Source organism: Apis cerana, linkage group LG12 (genome assembly GCF_029169275.1).
Source record: "Apis cerana isolate GH-2021 linkage group LG12, AcerK_1.0, whole genome shotgun sequence".
Lineage (NCBI taxonomy): Eukaryota > Metazoa > Arthropoda > Insecta > Hymenoptera > Apidae > Apis > Apis cerana.
The window spans coordinates 10,327,539-10,344,128 of record NC_083863.1 but is presented as its reverse complement, the minus strand read 5'-3'; the positions used below and the strand labels follow the sequence as shown (position 1 = coordinate 10,344,128).

The 16,590-nt window shown below is 34.2% G+C and overlaps 1 protein-coding gene and 2 long non-coding RNA genes across 8 annotated transcripts in view; 2 read left to right on the top strand and 1 right to left on the bottom strand.

Moving 5' to 3' along the window:
• Positions 1-16,590, top strand: part of LOC107995720 (alkaline phosphatase-like) — a 185,718-nt gene that overhangs the window by 76,669 nt on the left and 92,459 nt on the right. The window lies entirely within an intron of this gene.
• On the bottom strand, positions 9,561-11,208 carry LOC133667079 (uncharacterized). Its single transcript, XR_009832217.1, has 2 exons — positions 10,986-11,208; positions 9,561-10,638 (listed from the first exon to the last, which is right to left on the bottom strand). It is a non-coding gene; the product is annotated as an uncharacterized LOC133667079 (long non-coding RNA).
• Positions 12,063-14,897, top strand: LOC107993259 (uncharacterized). The gene is made up of 3 exons (XR_001765065.3): positions 12,063-12,241; positions 12,570-12,651; positions 12,758-14,897. It is a non-coding gene; the product is annotated as an uncharacterized LOC107993259 (long non-coding RNA).

Below are 16,590 nucleotides of genomic sequence, written 5' to 3'. Positions count from 1 at the left end.
TTCGATGAAATTTGCACCGTCAAAGTGCAGGTTGATGCGCGAGCATCGTGAACCGGAAACCGGATTCGAATATTTCCTCGGCGGAGCTCGTTCGACAATACGGTTTCCGGATTGGAGTAAAAAAATTCTCTGGAGCGAGAGAAGTGAAACGAGCGAAGGAACGTTCGCGGCGAAAATGAAAATTTGTCGGATATCGAGCGGATAAATTTGTTATTAATAAATATTTGGGGAAATGGCGCACTCTTCTAACCGAGTATCGAGTATTTTAGAGTTAAAAGTAATGATGAAAAATGGCTTTAAATTAATTCTCCCGATACGACGATCTCGTATTTTTCACCGTTTTATTTCCAAATTGTTTTTTTTCCTTTCCGTTGTATATTTCGTGTATGAATTTTTTTTTTAAATAAAATCCGCGAAATATTCGATCCGTTTCACATTTGTCTCCCACAACTTTCCGTTCGAATCTAAAAATCGCGTGCCATTTTTATGATTTGAAACGCTCCTCGTGTGCATAAAAAGGCTTCGAGAGTCTATCTCGAGGAAGATTCTGTTTTACGGACATCGCATAAAAATTTATTAAAACGTATAAAACTTGCGCAAAGCGGTCGTATCGATAATATTGCATTCGATCGACCTATACACGCGTCTTACATTCCGTGGATCGGAATTTTTTTCTCGAGAAGATGTTTCTGAACGATAGCATTTCAATTTTAATAAAGATGGATAAATTCCGCAAAAAGGAGAGAGAGAACACGGCTGATCACCTTGGACGAGCAAGCAACAAGATGTTTCGTTGAATTAAATTTAACGAAAAGTTTGGAAGCTTAAGACGAGCCACCGAGACTCTCGGTTAAATATCTTCGTTAAAAACTTTTCAACCCTTCCTCGCTCCTTTCGCCGTCCACCGCCCCTCTCTCGCGGGGATTAGGACGGATTAAAAAAAATTCAATTACTTAACGAGGAAAAAAGATTGGATTGCGGAAGTTAAGGAAACGCGGGGTTGGGAACGCGTCCCATATTTCACGTCATAGTTCTGAAAAGGGGTTCAAAGTGAAACGAGTGAATATCAGGTCGGCCGGTCATGCGGCACAGTTTTCTCGTCCTTCTTCTTCTCTTCCTCCTCGTTCTCCTCCTCCGGAAACCGAATATTTTCCCTCCCAAGCTGGATCGATGTTTCGAGCGATCCGTCTTTTCCTTCTTCTCGATCTCGACAACTTTAAAAAAAAATGATGCCGTCCGTGGAAAATTCTAAGCCAAGCTTTGTCTCCTCGCGTTTCTTTTTTTTTCTTCCTTTTTTTTCCCCCCTCGCATCCCCTTTCCGCTGCTTGCACGAACTGCAATCATTTTCCCGGTAATGCGAGGATTTAACGTGTTGAGTTCCCTCGCTATTCTATCGCGGCAATTGCTTTCCCTCTTTCTCTCTTTCCCTTTCTCTCCTCCTTCTATTATTCGCCACTCGGAGGAAATTGCACGCGAAAAATTTTTCTTCGATTAAATTTTTGCGGACGTTGATTAATTTTTGCGTTGATTTCTCCCTTATTCGAGTAGAGAAAAAACTGTTGTGGTATTATCAATTAGGGTTTTTTGTTTTTATTAGAGAACGATTCATGAATAAAGGATAAAAAGGGCGTTGAAGTTTTATCGTAATATCCTTTAATGAAATGAAATACTTCCCCGTAACTCTCTCCGTGAACATCCCAAAAATCTGTCCTTTGTTTCAAGATGAAACGTTAACGAAGCTCGTACGCTGATAACTTAATTAGTCGAAGTTAATAGTTTCTTCGAAATTGGTAATTTTCTTTGAAATTCAGACGATCCCCCAGTCGCTTATTCTTCGCACGAGAGCTGAGGAAGCAACTTTGCACGTGAGATTCAGAGACCATACGCATCGATTACCAACTGGATTTTTCTTTGCGAATCAGAGAGAATCGGAAAGAATTTTCGCCGAATCGATTTCAAAGTTTCTTAAAACGTGCTACGCTTTTTACCGAAGAAAGGAAAAGTCGTATCTCGAACAACCTTGATCTAAATTTCCAAGTGACCGTGTTCTCGTTCCTAATTTTCCTAAATCTTTCCATCTACGTTGTTTCGATCGAAAATTTCTCAATTTCACATTTTTAATTTTTTACATGCACGAAATAATTTTTTCCCCCCTTATTGCACGTTTACCTAGTTTCCCCGTATTTCGTTCTCCCTCTGTAATTTCGTAATTAGAACGGCGTACGTACGACTCGTTCGTCGACAAAAAGCAAACAAATTGAAACATAGTTTTTACCAGTATACAGCAACCAGTGTCCTTTAAGCTAAATATTTAGTTGGTTATTTTCACCGTACTCGACTTTTACTTGGCTCGTACTCGTATTTTTCAGATCGAAGTAGTTGAGAGTACGATACTTGAGAACAAATTGCAGATATTTTAAGAGGATTAATAACGTTTCATTAAGTTTAATCCTTTCTCTCTAGATTTGCAGAGAAGTAAATTATTGTCAAGATATTTGATCGTGTTAAACACTTTGGATAATTTATTTCGATAAGCATGTTCACTCACCCACTCTAAGACAAGTGAACAGTCGAAACAATGTTATTCGAGGCCAAGTTTCTCGCGAATGAACGAAGCGAGGAGTTCACGCAAACACTACTTGTCTACCGTCTGTCTTAGTTACGGGTGTTTTCCCGTGTCGAGCTCTCGGCAAGACGATTGTCTCCTCGGCAACGAGGCAAACCCGGTGAGAAAAGATTTTTCTTAAAATTATGCAATTTGTTCGAACGATTCAGTAACTCCCCACGAAGGAATAACACGCGTTTGTTTCACGCGATTCGTTCAGACAGATTTATTATCACGCACATGTCTGACTAACTTTAACTCGAGATTATTATTTACGTCCCACTTGTCTCTTTAGAGAAAATTATAATCTTCCACAGCTATATTCTAAGCATATACCTTTCTCTCTCTCTCTCTCTTTCTCCATGGAGTTATGAACGCGAGGAAACTTTTACTAAGAAAACATAGCGATAATCGATCGACAGACACGATTGGACGAACGAGTCTCTATCGAAACGTGAAACGAGGTTGCAAAGTGTCGCAGGAATCATCGTCGATCCAGAGATATATACGGTGTCGTGACATGGAAAAAGGCTGCTTTCAAGCAAACCGATGTAAATGCACATGACGTCTATATCCCCCGGTTCCCTCTATCCAACGCCGTTTCCGTCATACCGCCCTCCCACTCCAACACTTTCATCCGCGTTCAGCCTCTCTTTCTCTCTTTCTCTTTCTCTTTCTCGCGTGCGCACTCGTCTGCTGCGCATTCGCATACGTCTCCTAGTTCTGGAATGGTAAAAATACGATTTGTCAGGGCGACAGTACGGTAAACGTGCAATGAAATCTGAATTCGCTGCCCTACGGCGACGTTGCACACCTCTCTCTCTCTCTCAAGTTTTTGATGCGGGAATTTTTATCTACCTCGGCATTCGATCGACGATTTCTGTCGACAGGATCGGAGTTGAGCGTAACCTCGCCCTCTCCCTCCTTCTCCCCATTTCCAACGGTGCAAATTCTTCCGATTCTTCGCGAGAAGACGAGACAATCACGGTAATTGGTTTATTAATCTCGCGATTCAAACGTTTGGCAGAGTTTGGAGAACGTTGAAGGAATTTTTTTTTTCTTATCAAGAAGCGATTTAAAAAGGTGAAAAAGGTTATTTCATGTATATCTTGCGTTAAAAGGAGGATTATTTAGTATCTAGTAATAACGAAAGTATTGTTGGATCCATCTTTTTAGGGAATTAATTCCCTTTTTTAGGTAAATGTACTGCGAAGATGAGCGCAGTCACGCCTGAAACTTTCAACTTCTTCTTTTTCTTCTTCATTCTTCTTCTTATCGGTCTCTTAGTGATCTCGAGCACGAAATTTAATAACATAGTTGGAAAGAATAAAAAGAGTAGGAGGTTTATTAACTTGGCAATTTTATTTTTGCTTTTTATTTATCACGATGTTTGCTCAATCGATCGAAAAGAAATATCCAAATCTTTTTAACATCTAAATCTCTTTCTCCACTCTTCGATCTCATAAATTAATCCCACCATCAACGATATTTCTACACTTTGTAGTTAAGAATAATTTTACAATCGCGTTTAATATCACGGATACGCTTTTGCTTAAGCAATTGATCGCCATAATTAGATCGGTGCCTCCAAGTAACGAAGAGAATATAAAATATCCCGATGGAAACACTTGGATGGACTGTCGAGACTTTCTTCGAGCTCGGTTCAATTTAACTTTCCCAACGAATCGATTATCCAGATTCTTCCTGTGTCGAAAATATTATCATTCATCGACTTCTCTCTCTCTTTCTCCTCCCCTTTCTTCGGCGAGCGCGGAAGAGAAACGCAAAAGCAAGATTTTTCTTGGAAACGGGATAATCCGTGTACTCGATCGAAACTGAAAACTCGGAAGAAAGCGTAGCGCGTCAGCTTCAATATCGGGAAGGCGAAGGATAAAACAAAAAATATCCGGTCGGTGAAATTAGAAGCGAAGAAAATGGCGCGTTAAAGGCCCCGAAGGGATGAAACGAATTTATATTATATCTCTCGGCCGCGTTCTTAATTGCTTCCTTATACAACGTGGCGTGTCGAGGAAAGGAAAAAGAAAAAAAGGGAGACAATTATTCGAAGAATACGACTTCCCTCCTTATCCCTCTCCTCCCCTTCCTTCCTTCTCCTTTCTCGTTTCATCTCTCGTATTCGCAATGCGTGAATAATCCGGTAAGCTTCCCTTCCGTTGATGATTTCTCGCACGTTGCCGATTACATAAATTAGGGAAATGAAGATGGATTCCGAAAATTCGAACCTCGAAACCGGCCCCAATCGCGTTAGGCTTGATTACACGTGACGCGAATTTATATCAATTCGATTAATCACTCGAAGCCGTAATTATATTTCTTTTGTCGTTTTCCGCCCTCATCGTCGACCGATTCCCTTCGAAATTCACGGCTCAAAGCGGGGCCCGCCACTCATCGTTGCATTTTTTCCTTTCCCCTCTTTCTTTTTTTTCCCTTTACCCCCTTTTCTCGACGCGGATACTCGTCGAGCACGAGGTTTAATAGAATTTTACGAGTATACAAAGTTAAGTAGGGTGGAAGTGGAGTTTTATTGATCGGGCAGGAGAGCGAACCCGTTCCTTCCTCCGCGTGCTTTTTCCTAGCCGAGCTCGTGATCGTGGCCGATACCATCGCGCCTTTTCCCGTAATTCTTTCCCCGTAAAGAGGTTTAACGCTACTCGATGCAGCTAACTTCATTAGTAACTTTGCTTGTTTTCACCCGAGTTACACGAATTCCTCGTCTTAATAACGCGCGTAGCTACGATTGACGCGTAAGATGATTTTGCATTTCTTAATGAAATTCGTCTCTTTTCTTTCGTATAAAAAGAAATTGAAAAGGTTTCATCCGCGGAAGAAAATTATGCGGAGAATGCAAAGGCGTACTTAGCGGCTCGAATCGTCTTATTTATAAATAATCCGCTCGATGGATATCGTAGCCTGTTTAAAATTCGTTGCTTCGTTTAGAGGCTTCGTTGTTCGTCGAAAGAATCGGAGGAGTCGTTGCCGACGTTGAAATGTTTTATCGATACTCGAGCAGGGAAATACTGTTCTTCGAAGAAACGAAAGCAACCTCGCTCCTTCGACTCTTTTTAACTCTTTCACAATTTGCATTCTATTTGTTTATTTATCCCTCCCTCTCCTTCAATCCGATTAATCGTTCAATTTGCGATCGATCTTTACCCCTTCGAAAAAGGGAAGAATGATCGGTCGAGGAATTAAATTTCTGAATAAACAATCGAGTGTCTTTCGTTTCGATCAATCGGAGAATATTCTTATCTACTCATTTTTTTTCTCGTTTGTCTCTCGAAAGAATCCGCGCAAAACGAAACGAAGTATTTTCGTTTGAATCAACAACGGTCGATACATTTGTAAAATGAGTCGAGAAAATGAAACGAATCGTTGTAAAAATCTTCATTTCACTGAAAGCTTCCGTTGAATTAAGAGATCCATCGACAAATAAGATTTCCACTGTTTTTTCCTAGATATTTTTTGAGAACATGTTATTTTCCTTTCTTCCTTTTTCCCCACCGAACACGGGAATCGCCGTCGAATCTCTATTTTATTATTCACGCGATCCTGATCGCGAGGGGAGGGGGCGATATTGCGGGGAGGACACTCTTCCTCTTTTCGATATCAATATTAGACCATCTGGCATTCCATTAAAATTCGCATCGCTGAGAGCACTCATGCCGTGAATCTGTCCCATATTTTCGCGTTATCGAGGGAGAAGGACAATTCTTGGATCGGCCAGCTTCCAAGATGTAAGACGCATGCGATCGAAAGTCTATATTTTTCTTTTTTTTTTTACATTTTAGTTTCTCACTTTTATATCACGCCCATCCCATAAACGTCCTCCTTTGTTCGTTACGGAATAATAAACGAAACAAATAACGCGACAACGACGCGTTATTACGCACGCGTTACGTCTTTTGATGTAAAATGTAACGATAATGGAAAATGAAATTGGCAACATTTAATATTTGCTGCGTTGTCTCTGGCAGCACAGAATTTCGCATGAAATTACACGCGTAATGTTAACGATTATATTTTTTGCGCCGTTGTATATCGAGCTGATTCAGGGCATGGAAGATGTTATTACAGATAAACAACGGATATACAGATTTGAATCGGTTTAAAATTAAATTGGCGGTTTCTAGATAGTACGTTCGACAATTTGCAAAATTCTGTCAATGTATTTCGATAATATTATACAGCGATAATATTATTGTTTTAATTCGATTATGGGCACGGGTGAAGTTAGATTAAACGGGTATGGAAAGGTAGGAAAATCAGTTTCGGGAAAGTAAGCTGGGATTTTTTTAAATAAGTATAGTTACGAAAGAATATACGAGAGTAACAAAGTTTTAAAGCACAAACTAGATAATGCTTTAGTCCGTTTTATCCCTTCTTTGAAACTTGTTTTAGACTTTATCCATCTTGATCGTTAACATTCATAATCTGAAAATTTTATGAACGGCAAAACTAAAAAAAAGTCAACATTTTAGAAAGATTTTTTACGATTCTTGACGCGTTTCGAGTTTGTTATTAAATTTTTCCCACTCGATCCCACGCTTGCGATATGCTTGCTCCATCATTTCATCCCTAATAATACCTTCGAAATTCGATTTATCGGAATATTTGGGAATTCGTGGTTAAATATATAATAATCTTAAATCACGATGTATTAATTATTATCGATAATATCTTTTTTATTATTTATACAACTCGTCAGGAAATGCGAGATACATCGACGTGTATTATATTCGTTGACTCTCTATCCCCTCTTTTTCAAGAAAAAAAGAAAAAGAAGGAAAGAATGGAAGGCACTAATTTTTCCGATTACAAAGACTGTATTAATTAAAGCTAGAAATAGAAATAGCGTTCTCTTTTTCCGCCAATTAAAGGGATAAACCCATCTCTCCTTTCCACTTGATCTACGCACATTTTTCCCTTAACGAACACAATTGAAACGATTATTTTTCGATATTTCTTTCTTCTTTTTTCAGACTCCTGTTCCCTTCATCAACATCATCCACGGCACTCAACATCCTTCTCCAACATTTTCTTTTCGCCATCCTCACAAAGCACCTTTGAACCGTGTGTGCCCTGCCTTTAAACGGCACGTTTTTGCACACAACCAACTCGGCGAAGAGGCACGTCGGCCTGTCCTGCTCCTTCCATTTGTTCGGGGAAAGCTTTGTACACCTGCCGCTAAAACGCACAGCCGTGTCATCTTCTTGCCTGGGTAATTCGATGAAAAGCTCGACTGGTGTGCGAGGAACCGCCGAGCTTTGCCCTCTCCCTCCCCTCCCTGCGTTGCTCGGATCGAAACAACTTATTTCAACCACGCGTAGCACGGTAGAAAGATTACCAAATTACCATTGGAGAAGGTTCGTTTCGAATTTCCTTTCGATCCAACGAGCTGCCAATCGCGTCTTTGGATAAGCGATAAGTATTGAAATGGACGAGATACGAGTCGATGAAAATTAATTGAAATTCAATTTTCAGGCGGATCCATCTTTTGTGCGAGTTTTGAAAATCCAAAGTGCAAAGTGTCGACGAATTATAAGAATCGAGAAGGATAATTGTGAAATTTTTCTTCCGCATCTTACTCAATCCGCGAGCTGCGTATCCTTTGGAATTTATATCCTATGCGATTCTGTTCGAGGGAAAAATAATTCCCCCCGTATAAAATGGAATCTCGGAGGCGGAGCTCCGTTGTCAACGTATATTATCCGCGATTGACCCCAAGCGAAAATGAAACAATACACACTTTTCGTTTTCCAATATAAATAATATTCTCTTCCGACGTTTGCGCGAGTCTTCTCTTTCTGAAATTCCGCGAGAAGCAAAAAAGCGGGGGAAAAGAAAAGGAAGAAGAAAAAATAGGAGTCGATGGACCGAGTCGCAGATATTTTTTTAAAAAATGTGCGTACATTTAGAATATATACTGGTTCTACATTATATTTGTTACAGATGTGAAAATCCGTCTTAAAATTGTACAAGTATAAAATACAAAATATGGAGAATCCAGGACGGTTCAATTAAATTGCTTCGGAAGATGGGTAATATTTTTGTCCGATTACGTCTGGCTCGTGTCTTGTTCCATCACTACCGTCTTTTTTACTCGCCCGATAATTGGCTGACCCGCACTACTCGTACAAAGTGAATCGCATTAATCACAATTATTCTCCATTTCGAATTTCAAACGCGAAGAGATAGAATAATAATAGTAATAATAGTTGGAAATAATAGAAGAAAAAGAGTTTCAGAGAAACGAACGAAACGTGTTTCGTGGTCGGTAGTTGTTACTGTTATTGGATTATTATTATTACACGATTAATGGATTTTCAAAATATTGGCTTGTCGTGTTTATCATCCAATTACCATGGACTCGAAATTGACCATCCACGAAAATTGAAAACAAATTTGATATTCGATCCGTAATATTCAATTCGATAGTTGTGATGGAATAAAAGATAATACGTTATCGATCCTGTTTTGTATCTCTCTAAGGGAGAACTAAGTGGAACTAAGTGGCCTGCGTTTGACAATTCTCAACGATTGTTGTTAACGGGCAAAAGTGTTTCCGACTGTTGATTTAGTTAGCAAAGTTTACGGGATGTAGCTCGATTGAATAGTAGATTGGAGAAGTGAAAGGGGATAATAGAAGTTTCGAATAACTTGTAATAGAATCGATTGATTTCCATGTAATTGCAATAAGACAAATCACGTGAGGATTTAATCGTTTAAATCGTGAAATGTACACTGGAATTGTATTATCTCTGGAATACGAGAGAAATCGTGCATTGTTATCTCGATATTATCGAGAAAGAAAAATTGAAGCGAAAATTTTGACGGAACGCTCTGTCAGGATTGATCGGAATTTGGATATTTCATACCAGCGGTTTCTGTCGCAGGAAGCGCGGTGTTTTTTTTCTAAAATAAAAGAGACGTACAATTCGCGTATGTAGTGGTAATTATTTTTATAAAGAAAATTAAAAATCGTAATAATAAAAATTTATAGTATTATAATAATCGTAATATGTTTCTCTGCTTTTTTTTTCTATTTGAAGATATAATTGTATCATAAATTCTATTATAAAGTTCAATTTAATTTCTTATTACATTTTTTGCAATAGATATTTTATAAAGATAATTTTTTTTATGTTCAATATTTACGTCAATCTATATATGAAAGATTTTTTAACAAATATTTATACGTACTGTTTATTCATAAAATTATATTATTTGTCTCATCATAATTGGCTTATTTTATTCGTATAAGTCATCTATCAAATATGACATCGAAATTTTCATAGATGAGACTATTAGATTCCACGTATATTAGATTAACAGAATGTAATAGATGTAATGGAAAGTAAGCTGCAAATAATAAATCGATATTAAAAATTACATTCGTTTCTTTTTCTAGCATTCAATGATCAGATTTTGTACAAATTGTTTGAATTTGAGCCTTTACATCTGTTTCTATTTCATTTTCAAGAATATTTATTAATTCCAGAAATTCATTGATAGAATACCTGAATGGTTGCATGAAACATGCTGTAAAGTGAAATTACAAACAATACTTCAGCCATTCAATGGACTATTACACTATGGACGAGAACGAGCACGTACACCATTTGAATTCGAGTTTCCATTTACAATCAGTTCCATGGTTTTCTCGCTCGTAAGTTACACTTTAATATTATCGGCCGAATTTCCAATTTCATCGGCCTAGAAATCGAGATCCACATATATTTAATAAATTTATACTTATTAAATCTATAAATATTTTTAAATTAGAATGATTTGTAATTCTAACGTTTTCCAATATTAATTATATTGTAAATGTTATTAATTAATAGATAATCGATCAAAGCTATCTTACTCCTATCTTATTAAACGTATGTTAAGAACCATTATTTCGATAAAAATCATCAATTTAACAGGAGTTTATTTAAAAACTGGACATTTTACATTTTCCGTCCATCCATTATCTTTATTGTAGCAACTAATCTTCCAAATCTTCATTCCTGCAAATATTATCGGAATATTATTTTCATTAAATTAATATAAATTAAAATTATTTTTATCTATATTATTCATAATATATTATTCGGGAAATCAGGATAATAATATTTTTAATTCCTTTATATAATATGTAATCACATATGATCATTATAAATTATTTCATTACTTAGGAAATCAATAAAATTCTTCGAAAGCGATTTTTACATTAAATAATTCGAAGCGATAAAACATTAAATGAATAATTTATTACAAAAATCATATATCATTTATTTATAATCGAAAGTTTACTTTTAATTATGTGTTTATAACTTAACCAAAAAACAATATACTGTTATGCACTTATACTTACATGTAATTATATTTAACAAATATATCAATATTCGTGAGAATGTCTTTTTGTTTATTATATCTCGTTATGCCATAATACAATCCCATTTAAATAGTTTTTAAATTATAATTAATCCACGTAAGTATATAAGGGTATAATCATTTGATCCTATAAACTTATAACAAATAAAATTGTCGATAAATTAGGAGACGATTGAAAAATTTTAATCAACGCCATCTCGCGTTTGGATCACCGAAGCTCCGACTTGTTATTAGCATAGCAGAACGTACAAGGAGGTATTCGAACTCCTATGACGTCACAGACAAAGAAAGCACTATTGTGTAAGAAGGACAGAGAACATTTTTCGTTACGCCACGTGGAAAATTCATAAATTTCTCATTTTCTACTTAAAATTTCTACACTTTTAAGATCGCATCTTAAAGCTAGAACCTTAAACAAGTTTCTCATAATTTTATTTCAAACTTTATTGTTATTTAAATAAATAAATAAATAAATTATTTTTTACTTGATTCCAAACTGACGCTTTGTAACTAAAACACTCGGCATAATAATCGTTAATAAAAAATTAATGAAAAAGAATTTTGCATTAAAATCGATATGAGAAACTTATTTAAGACTCTAGCTTGAAGATACGATCTTAAAAGTGCCGAAATTTTAAGTAAAAAACGAAAAAATTTAAGTAGAAAATGAAAAGTTCATGAATTTTCAATATGGCGTCTTCGACGCATTAGAACGCACTACGGATTAATCGTTAATAAAAAATTAATCGAAAAGAATTTCCTATTAAAATTGACACAAGAAACTTGTTTAAGATTCTAGCTTCAAGATACGATCTTAAAAGTATAGAAATTTTAAGTAGAAAATGAGAAATTCATGAATTTTCCATGTGGTGTATTCGAAGTAACGAAAAATACTCTCTGTCCTTCTTGCACAATAATGCTTTCTTTGTCTGTGACGTCATAGGAGTTCGAATACCTCTTTGTACGTTCTGCTATGCTAATAACAAGTCGGAGCTTCGGTGATCCAAACGCGAGATGGCGTTGACTAAAATTTTTCAATAGTCTCCTAACTTATCGACAATTTTATTTGTTTATAAGTTTATAGAATCAAATGACGGTACCCTTATATACTTACGTGAATTAATTTATATAATAGTTTAAAAACTATTTAAATGGGATTGTATTATGGCATAAACATATAATAAACAAAAAGATATTCTCACGGAATTTTGATATATTTGTTAAATACAATTACATGTAAGTATAAGTACATAGTAGTATATTGTTTTTTGGTTAGGTTATAAACACATAATTAAAAATAATTTTCTATTATAATTACGCTTTGCGTTTAAAAATCCCTTTCGAAAAAAGACTATTGATGTGCAAAGCAATGCAATAAAATAATTTATATTGTTTATATATGATTGTTATTAAACGTAAGTAAAAATTAAAATTCTTATTCTGGTTCTATTCTTACAATACAATTTTTAAAGTATGAGCAATATAATTATTAAATTAATCTGTTTAAAAATATGAGAATTAAGAGAATGTATATTTATTATATTTTATCAATAAATATTTGCAGGTGTTATTTGTACTGTAAGGAAACATAATAGAATTACTGCAGTAAATAAATAAATAATGATATCTAAAGGTTTAAAAAATAAGTATATATTATATTTTTCATAAATCATGAATACAAATATTTATCATAAATAATTATGCTTTTATGAATCCTTAAATGTTATAAAATGATGGTTTTTTATATTTTAGGTATTTGAAGAATCAAATTCCAACGTTTTTAATCATTTCTTTTTGGTCCATTCTATCGCCGAAATGTGAGTCGATAATTTCTGTATGTTTGTAATCACCGATTTAAATGATTGTCGGTGATATTGAAACACAAGGTTTCTCCAAGTATATATCTCTCTCTCTCTCGTTCGATCGAGAATTGATCGATGAAGGGACAGAAGCACCTGCATCCTTTGACGAAGAGAATCAGTCATCCGCTTAGTCTCGAGTAGTTCAACTTTGAGAACGTACTTGTTATATAGCCACATCTACTAGATAGATTCCACTTCTCGTTGGTTCACCAGATGAATTATTAAATTGAAAATCTTGCTAGTTGTTGATCAAAGCTTATACTTCGACAGCAAGTTCGGAAAATACGATGGAACGTTGAATAGAGAACTCTCGATTGTTTATCGAAACGTGTCGTTCTTTAACGACGAAACTTTTAACGATTCTAACGACGACTTTGATATCAGTAGCAAAGTTTCACCACATCTTGAAGAGATCAGCGCGTTGATCTTGGAACAAATGACACATTGTACTTACATTAACGATAAGGATACCTTTGAAAATTGTACCTGCTGGAAAATATGGAAAAGTTTAACAGAGCGAGAAGGAAACATTGTAGCAAAGGAATTACAATGTCAAGTGAACAGCGTGGAACGCTGCGAATAGTAAAACAAAATTAATAAAGTAACAACTTAGACGTGGAAGAATATTTGACTGCGCAATAATAATAGGTTGGCGAAATGGTAACAGATCTCAAGCAAAAGGAATATTTTAATAAATTTGTAGGATGAAATTAAAAAAAAAAAAATTGAACATTAATAAGTTGTATAATTTTGCGATATGCATAACAGATAGATTATCCGAAAAAAGAATCGTCAGATGCGGATTAAATTTTGCTAAAACAATCGAATCATCTTGCTACGCTTTGTCCATTGTGCTCCTTTACTCATCCGAAGCAGCAGACCGAAGATTGTAACCCGCATAACGAAACCCTTTAACCATCCCTCAAACGAGCCGTAGCTCTATCATGCTCCGTTTGCTCCAAGGATTCACTTAGTCTCGACAGAAGACGGAGATGAAGTGAATGGAATCGAATTGTCATTGCACGGTCAAACAGACGTACTAGTACTTCTCTCTCCAAGTACGAAGGACTTCTTTTCTCTTTGATACGAAAGTAGTTCAAGAACTACTATACGGACTTTTAGCAAATAAGACTTCTGACTCTTCTCAAGTGGTTTGTGAGAAATATGCAAATAATTACGTGTAATTTATTTTACGTCGATTTATTTAATTTATTTGGATTATAATCTTTTATCGAATTACGATAAAGAATTATTTAAATACCTATTCTATATTATTTACTCGAGCGATCATGATTGTTTTATTTTATCCGTTTCATCATAAATGTTTCGTAAATTTTGAAATTATTAAATTATTTATTACAAATCTTGCATCTATATTACTATTAGCGTAAAAACATTCACAATTTTACATATAATAATTTCCTGTTCTGCTGTTAATAATACGGTATTTCAACACAATATTTCAACACAAATTTTGATAAACTTGTACGATAATAATTACGCTGGTAATTACAGCACTAATTACAGTTTTGGTTTAATAACTACGATAAGGAGTAATAAGATACACAGACAACATTATGGTGTTAATCATAATATTGCTTAATAACTTTAAAATATACGAGGAATGTAGGAATTGAATTGAAAATAATATATAATTTAAGAAGATTGAACTGCCACTGTTTATAACGAGTGCAATGATCGATATTTAGCTGATAATAAATGACATGTCGATCGGTACAACAGGTGTATCGAGTTATATTTCATTTCATTTCACGTTCGATACTAATAATATAGTATTAGCAATATTCTCACGTTATTATATTTACTCTGTCATAAAAAAAGAATTTTTTAAAAATTTATCAACCATTCAATATAACTATTTTTCACGTTTTAGGGAATAATAAATTTGATCTGCAAATATTAAAATGTACAAGAAAAATGTTATATAACGTAGTTTGAAATTAAAATATTGTACAATTATTGTTTTCAAAATTTTTATTTTAAATATAATAAATATTTTTTTCAAGTAATTTTCAGCATAATTCATATAAGAAAAATCAGTTTATTCATAGGAAAAGCTAACTCTTGTCACATTGCTCGGTAAACATACTTGACGACAAACTGCTTCTTTCCTTACTTGCGTTTTGTAACATATGTCTAGAATAATATTACGAAACGTGTCAACAGTTCCATTAAGTCTGTTGAAAGTAAATCCCTATTGTTTATTCTGTCGAGAAATGGGAAAAATTTTTTTTCTGATAGAAGAAAATATGAGAGAGAATAATACTACAAAAATTAGACTTTGATATAATTATATATTAAAAAATATATTTTTTTGGTTACATACATTTGGTTTAATACATTAATATATTAAATAAATAAAAGTACATCTTTATAACATTTATACGTAGATTATATATCAATAATAAAAAGAAAGAATTAAAACATTCGCTACTAATTTGAAAAAAATTCTATTCATCATATTTCATAATTTTATTACAATCTAAAATAATGGAGAAATGAGATCGTTTCGTAGCACCTAGCGTGAAATTTTTAAGTGCGTTTAAACAAATTTTCGTTTATTGTCATAAAAAAAAAAATTAATTTTTTCTACACGGAGAGAAATATTCATCTTTGCACAATAGTGGTTGCTTATAATAAATCATAACTTGCACAAAGTAACCAAATTAAAAGTACACGCGGTTGAGTAATAAAAATATAGCCAGAGGTTTCTCCGCCATCTTTTGTCTAGACGGTGACTTTTAATTTGTTTAAAAAGGGAATGAATTTTCTGCGTATTTTCGTATTTTCACGACCAAGTTATTTATAGCGTTCATTAAACTCTGCGAACAGCTGCTAATGAAGTAATGCGCGCATTTCGTTATCCATTCCTTATATAATATCGGACAAAGGATCGAGGTCTTCTTTAAAACTCGTTCAACGAAAATCTACGAGTGTGATAATTAAAAATATATCGATACTCGTTGCAAAGATTGAATGTACAATTTTTCTCTTCGATGAAAATTCGTTTAGTCTTTAGATAGCAAATTTCGTCGAATTAACGCAAAATATCTCTTAAGCTCAAGTACATATAAGAAATATAAATATTTAAAAGGAGGCATTATACATATTCACATATTTTGTTAAATGCGTAATACTTATAAATAATATCGTCAATTATTAAATATTGAAATTTGTTTCAAAATATTATATTTATTAATAAATGATCAATTAATAATCGCGATAATTTAATTATTTATTTTATGAAATAAATTTATTTATATATTTTATTCTTCGAAAGTAAGAGATAATAAATAAATATTCTCGGTGGTATTGAATTTATCATATCGAAACATTTCTTCTCTTTTATCCGATGGGTTTAATCCATGCTTTACATTTTCCTCGTTGAACGATATCAATTATCGTCACGTATTAATTAAACACTCGTCCGAAAATTTCCTATTTTTTTTTTATAGTCGCCGCCGATTCGTTGTATAATTGAATCTTATATTTAGCGTCGATATATTGGAATCTTGTTCGATTCCATGAAAGAATATAGAAAAAGAATAATTAATTAAAGCTAACTATAGATTGCTCTATATTATAACAGAATAATTCTATTATTTATTCTTGATCCGAGCGTTGAACATCCATTTTATCCATTTTAGGGATAAAACAAATAATTTGCAAAACATTTTTTATTATTTATTATATATATATATA